Raw genomic sequence first — 7,500 nt, 5'->3', positions numbered from 1 at the left:
GCTTGGGACCAGCACTGACTTGGGCTTGCCCACCCAATGGCTAAATAGGCAATCGAGGTGAAGTTCTTTGCCCAAGGAACTTCATCGTATCTAGGTTCGATTTACCTAAAATTATGTAAATCAGCCCGCGTGCTCACATACGCGCGTGGGCGATGCGTGTGTGCATGGATGCACCTTCGCACTCACATGCGGCGATTGGAGTTTGTAATTGCACTGATTTTATATATATATACATATATATATATATATATACATCAAATACCACACATACATACATACATGCATACATACATACCTACCTTGCCACTGGGTGGGCAAGCCAGCCCAAGTCAGTGCTGGTCCCAAGCCCAGATAAAACAGAGTAATTAGTAATTATATTAAATCCATGAAACTAGTAAGTAAATATTTTTTTTACCCAATACAAAACAATCCACCGCCAGTTCGTTGTCGTTATCGATTCTAGCTTTTCCAGATATTCCCATGTTTCCTGATTTTGATAAACTGGTAATAGAAAAAACCATGCGTTACCATTGAGAGTGATGAGAAGTGAAGAAGAGACGCTGCATTAAGATGTTAACAGATGTTGGTAATTCATTTCTTGTTTAGGATCCATTGGGCATCTTAGCTTATCTGGACATTCCTTCTAATGTATTGGTATAGTAGGTTATTTTTATTATATATATATATATATATATATATATATATATATATATATATATATATATATATATATATATATATATATATATATATATATATATATAAGGCTGCCTGGGACCATATTCAGATGAAAGATTTAGAAAGACATTCCTGAAATCGTTTGCATGTTCTTTTGCAAGCGTTGAGAAAAGACAGTGTTGTGATGTATCCCACCTACCCTTAGCGAGAGAAAAGACAGTGTTGTGATGTATCCCACCTACCCTTAGCGAGATCATTCTCACTCTCATTTTCATTTTCATTCTCATTCTCACTCTCATTATCACTACTCTCACTCTCATTCTCACTCTCACTCTCATTCTCATTCTCATTCTCACTCTCACTCTCATTCTCACTGCTCTCTCTCTCATTCCCAATCTCACTTGCACTCCCAATAATATATAAATCTAACTTCACGATACCAGCAGGTATGTGTGTCTGTCGGGCATCACAGTCGTTTCTACGTAAGACTAATCCAATATTTGTAAATCAGTGTGTGCGCTCCTGTGAACGCGCATGCATGTGTGTATGAATGCACACACATTTACACACGCGCGACGTGTGTGTGTGTGTGTGTGTGTGTGTGTGTGTGTGTGTGTGTGTGTGTGTGTGTGTGTGTGTGTGTGTGTGTGTGTGTGTGTGTGTGTGTGTGTGTGTGTGTGTGTGTGTGTGTGTTCGTGTTTGTGTGTAAAAGGCTGTGCGTACTCTAGTACAGTGGCTGATAGGGACGCAAAACACACGTAAAGGGGTGAACACATGCTACGACAACGCTACGACTTGTCTAAAGGGGTAAAAACGCCGCGCGGAGGTCGCGGTCAGCTGCCCGGAGGGAGAGGGCGGAGCTGACCTTGGGCTGATCTTAGCACGAACTTTCTGATGCCTCGGTCATTCTCGGTATAAGTAGTGACCGTTCCAGCTGGAGGAGCGATAGCAGCAGCTGCAGGAAGCATGGGGGGAGCGAGGTGAGGTCACTGGCTCCGTCTGCTACACTGATTGCTCCACTGTACATTGCTCGGCCACCTACTCACGCCTCGCCCTCGAGGCGTCTTAGATTTGCCTCAAGGGTGACCTAACCTGGCTGGTCATCTCGTTCTCGCGCGTTGTCCTGGTGCATCTTCGTGGCTGCTCGTCCATGTTGTCCTCATCCTCCTGGTCCTCGGTGTAACTGTCCGTCCTCGATGTCCACACGTCCTCGAAAGTCTCGCACAGGTCCTCCTTGACTTCAGATTCGTCTAGACCTCCTCGTGTCTGGCCCAGGCCAAACTCGGTGGCGTCCTCGTCCACACGTCCTCACAGATCTCGTCCAGGTCCTTCTCGCGTCCATACGTCCTCGTAATCTTCATCCGGATCTACGGGCGTCGGGGCAGGGGCGGCATCTCGGGGCGGCTGATACCTGCGCTACGAGCTCCTGGAGTTGATCAGATCTGCAGGCGTCCGCCTGGAGTCGCCTATGCACAGGATTCTGGGGCGACTGGTACCTGCGGCAAAGGTGCTGGTTCGCTGGATCTACGGGGAGTCTGGCAGGCAACGCCCGTCCACTGCACTGGGACGGCTTAACACCTTTTCTGACGAAAATCTCGGTCCGCAGGCCTATGGCGATCTTCGATGACGTCCTTCCCACGGCATCCTAAGGTGACCGGAACTGTAGCAAGTTCTCCTTCGGTGCCGTGTCGGTCTGACTGCAATATATAGTCGGGGAACCAGATCATACACGTAAGGGCCAGAGTAAGAGAAAAAAAGAAAGGCAACAGAGAAGAGGGGGTGTTAAGTACCACTAGCCGGTGATTTATAAAAAAATCCTATATCCAAGTGCCGTTTATGACTGAAGCGACTCGAGCCAGGAATATAATAAACCTGCTCTCTTATGCAAAGCTGTGATGGGCGCTCGCAAAATTCCCTAAGGATATATAAATTTTCACGAATCACACAAACGCTTGGGGTGTACCCAAAACATGCAAGTGACTTGAGGGTGAGGAAGGTGAGATTAATAAGCGAATAATGATTCTAGCTTAAACCCTAGTCCTACATTAATTAACGGACGTAACCGCGGGTCACACCGACTCAAAAGGTGCCGAACGATTAACTTCGGTTTATTGTACCTACTTTCGAACGACGGAGCGCAGATCTATTAGGCGTTTACGCAACCCCGGGGCAATATCGGGCAATCCTATGCACTATGATATGGGGGAAGATCCTACGCTATATTCAAATAATACAATTTAATGAAATTGCGTTACATGCTTTCGTTCTAGCGCCGATAGAACGTGTCACCAAAAACAATGTAGCAATGCTATGGTTAATTCCCAAGGCGTCAACAAAAATAACAACCAAAATACAGGGAACCACATGGTCATCAGACCCTTCCCACGTCGCCACCGACCGGGAAAAGAGAAAGTGAGGTCAGGTCAAGACGGGAAAATAACCTTTTTCTAATCCAAAGTGACCGCAAGCGAAAGAAAAGGTACGGTCAGGTCGGGGCAAGGGGGAGGAAAAATGAAATGATATTCGTGATAAGATAAAATCACGAACGCGTTAAATTCGTTGCAGATGAAACAATATAAATCTCTAAAACGAGAGAAAATAATTAATTACTTAACTAACGAACGATATTCATGTTTATTGGTCACATACTCGATCGCACGGAAATGCGATCTGAGGTGAAGGGAATAGTGTGAGAATGTGCCATTTGCTGTCATTAGCACCTTTAAACCCAACAAAAAAACAACGACTTAACACATGTATGGGAGAAGAAGGGAAAAGAAATAAGAAAAGGGGGGCCCAAACGTGTACTTACGTGTTTTTTTTTTTTCTTAGCCATGTCTTGAAGCGGTCGAGCGGATTTTCTTCGAAGGTTTGCGTTCATGCTGCGAGCCGGAAGGACGCAGCGCCACCCTGCCACCAGATTGTAAAAGGCTGTCTTAAATTGGTTTTTATTAGCAAAATAGATAAGATATTGCCACCGGAGGCAACTCCTATACACAGGTAATGCTTTTATATCGGTCATTGAATTCTCATTCAACACACACACACACACACACACACACACACACACACACACAACCACACACACACACACAATCTATGTGATTTTTGGTGGTGGAATTGAATGATTATTTTGTGGATGCCTTTAGCATGTCTAGTATGGCTAGAACTTGAAGGCGGGAAATTGTCACTTGCTCTCAGTGGTCTGTGGACCTCCCTGGAAAGTTATTATATCGTGACACTCATCTGCCTCATACTCCTTCATTCATTCATTCATCAGCCATTGAGGGTCCGTTGTTGGACGTAGGCCTTCCCCAATTGTCTTGGTTTCATGTTTGGGGAGTTTGGGCCCTACCCCACCGCGCTGGCCCAGTGCGAGTTGGCGGGGTTTCGATGGTGCTTCGTCTGGAGCCTCAGTTGTTACCTCCCCGACATCGTTGAACGTACTCGTTTTCAACAACAGCCGGCCTTGGCGCTCCTGGGCAGCCAAGGCCGGCTGTTGTTGAAAACGAGTACGTTCAACGATGTCGGGGAGGTAACAACTGAGGCTCCAGACGAAGCACCATCCAAACCCCGCCAACTATATAACACATACTCCTTCACATCTGACAAAATAATATCCGCCTGCATTATGGGAAAGACAAAATCACAATGAACATTCCAGAATATGGCGTTTTTTGTTCCTTGGTCAAGGAACTTCACCTCGATTGCCTGCCTAGCCGCTGGGTGGGCAAGCCAGCCCAAGTCAGTGCCGGTCCCAGACCCGGGTAAATAGAGATGGTGACTCGATAAAAACACCGGGCGGAAGGCAACGGCAAACCAACGCTATAAATTGCCAAGAAAATCATGGAAATCCATGATCGCCAACGTCCTTGCGGGACAGGGCACTTGAAAAAAAAATAATAAAAAAAAATGAAAAATAAAAATAAATAAATAAAAACCCAGACAAACAAATCACGGCCTCTCGCCTCCAGGAACGTAACAAAAACGCGAGGCAGTGCAGCAGAAGGAGTAACTAAGGAAGATACGCGCGCGCGCGCGCGCGCGTGTGTGTGTGTGTGTGTGTGTGTGTGTGTATTTTTTTATAGGTAGGTTCATGTTTGAGCCGCCGTGGTCAAAGCATGATACTTAATTGTAGTTTTCATGTTGTGATGCTCTTGGAGTGAGTACGTGGTTGGGTCCCCAGTTCCTTTGTGTGTGTGTGTGTGTGTGTGTGTGTGTGTGTGTGTGTGTGTGTGTGTGTGTGTGTGTGTGTGTGGTGTGTGTTTGCGTGTGTGTTTGCGTGTGTGTTTGCGTGTGTGTTTACGTGTGTGTTTGCGTATGTGTATGCGTGTGTATGCGTGTGTATGCGTGTGTGTGTGTGTGTGTGTGTGTGTGTGTGTGTGTGTGTGTGTGTGTGTGTGTGTGTGTGTGTGTGTGTGTGTGTATTGAATGAGAATTCAAGAGAAGTTGCCGTGACTGGGCGTGCCCTTTGGGCAATGCCCGAGGGGAGGGTTGATGGGGGGCTCTGCCCCCCAACACTCCCCCGGCAAACATTCTCTTCACCTCGATATGCACGGCAAGATAGAGCTTGAAACTGGTTCGTTTTTTTACTTGTCTTACCAGTATATTTATTTACTTAGCCAAGGACCCCCCTCTTTTATCTCTTCTGCACTGTAAAACAAAAGAAAACAAAAAACGAATATGATATGACAACTTACCTTACTGCGGAGGGTACAGATTAGCAGCGGCAAGGAGGAAGCGATGCAGTCTTTGATTGGAATCCGGGATGTTCTTAATATCTAGTCTACAAATCGCACTACACTTTTCACACTTTTTTCAGTTAATAAAAGTCCATGATTCTGTAAAAACATGATAAGGTCTTCTGTTTTTCCTTGAAATTTAGAGTGGAAGTCTAATACACCACCATAGCACATATGGCACACGTCGGTCATTGTCACTGAGAAGAATGAGGCAGGTCACCGATGTATTCCAGAAATGTGTAGGTGTTGACTGCATACTCGAAATAGCTTAAGCATTGACTGCGAGGTTTGAGTAGTTGAGCAATCGAAAATCTTTTTAGGTCTGAGAAAATAAACATGGAAACAATATTTTAATGTAAAAACGGCAAAAAGCGAATATATGTGAACAGTAAATAGATGGCTGTGTATATTTTCATCATATTTGGAATATCATGCTAAAACTTTAATGAGCAATTAAAATCTCTGATAAACTGCCGCCACCTGATTGGTCGTGACACTGTGATGACGTACGACAGAAGAAGACTTATTCTTTCGCACCGAGCGAGTGGACTTAGGCTGTGAGCAGCGCTGTCCGTGACCTTTTCCCTTAATTTGTGGCGTTACCGTTTGTGTCTGCAAATTAGTTCCTATACCGACGACTGTAACTTTTTGTTCTCTACAAGAATATCATCTTCAATTTGCCCTAGCTTAGTGCGTCCATACCGTAAAGATTAACCGACATGTTGAACAAAAGGAAACTAAAGTTTATCACTGGTGATGAAAGGTAGTGTTACAACAATGCATAGCTCTTATGGAAGGGGATAGACAACACAACATTGGAATGTCTAGTGTGGCAACGAGAGATGAATAAACAGGTAATGCAAAGGACATACTCATATGTATGTGTGTGTGTGGGAATATAGGCATGTGGCAATACATAAGATTATACAAGTCATGTAGAATATAACAACAGATAAATAGAATAACATTGGCATACATATTTTAGTAACATCACATATATAAAGCTTGGTTACAGCGTGTGTGTATGTGTGTGCGCGCGCGTGTGCGTGTGCATGTGCGTGCGAGCGCGCGCGCGTTTGTGTGTGTGTGTGTGTGTGCGTGTGCGTGTGCGTGTGCGCGTGCGTGTGTGCGTGTGTGTGTGTGCGTGTGTGAGGCGAGGGCTGAGGTCCAGGGTAGGGGTGATTACCTTGGGCCTCTGTCTCCGTCTCCTAAGCCCCAGGATTCCATCTTCAGGTCTGAAGATGGAATCCAGGTGGATTTCAAAACTGTAGTCTCATTTTCAATAAATCTAGTTTTTGCAATGTGTTTTTTTCCCTACCATAGTATCAACACGTAAGTGTTTTACCATTCAACTATAAAGTACATTATGGGAGAGACCACAATTTGCACATGCGTGACTGTGCAACCAGGTTGAGAACACACAGTAGGCGTCGGTATGGGGAGTAGTGTTTGGCAGGGTGGTCTTGAGGACAACAAGTTTGACATTGGAGGGTGGCTGATACGGTCGGATAGGGGAGGTCATGTCTACGGAAAGTAATCTTGGCAATATTGGTGGAGGACTTACGGTGGCCTATAGAGGGAATGGTGTAGCATTGTACTGATACTGCATCATAGTCCACGAGGCAGCAAGTAGGCCTTTTCCACAATCTGACCAATCCTTGTAGACAGGGCAGTTTGTCGAGGAGATGGAGACAGTTCCGGTACAAGTATTGAGGGAGGGATGAGGCTGGGCAGGAATGGGTTTGCCAGCGAAGTCAGTCAGGGCTGATAATGCTTTAGCTTGGGATGACAACTAACAAGGGATTGGGGGGAGGGTGGGTTAAAGTCAGTGGGGCTAGTTGATAAAGGTGCAAGCCCTAATGCCCCTAATAAGGGTACAAAATCGTTATTGGCCATGGTAAACCTGTAGTATATGGGTGTGGCGGATGAGCTCCCATACCAGGAATAAAGGATGCTCTGTGACAGGCAACCTCGGACTAGATTTCTGAGTAGCATCCAGTAGCCATGTCATTTTTGTGGCACATCTTGGCAAGCCCAGCTGAAGGGATTGAGTGCCTTATCTTGATGGAACATAGTGGAT

The 7,500-nt window shown here is 45.5% G+C and overlaps 1 protein-coding gene across 1 annotated transcript in view; it reads right to left on the bottom strand.

Annotated features, from left to right (window-relative positions):
• The window catches only part of LOC119582796, a 16,752-nt gene extending 10,607 nt beyond the window's left edge, over positions 1 to 6,145 (bottom strand). The window contains exon 1 of the mRNA XM_037931236.1: positions 5,379 to 6,145. The gene's annotated coding sequence lies outside the window, so the exon portion shown is untranslated. The remainder of the gene's footprint in view (positions 1 to 5,378) is intronic.
• Positions 6,146 to 7,500: the final 1,355 nt, after the last annotated feature.

Source organism: Penaeus monodon, chromosome 16 (genome assembly GCF_015228065.2).
Source record: "Penaeus monodon isolate SGIC_2016 chromosome 16, NSTDA_Pmon_1, whole genome shotgun sequence".
In the NCBI taxonomy this organism is placed as follows: domain Eukaryota; kingdom Metazoa; phylum Arthropoda; class Malacostraca; order Decapoda; family Penaeidae; genus Penaeus; species Penaeus monodon.
This window is presented reverse-complemented; position numbering and strand designations above follow the sequence as displayed.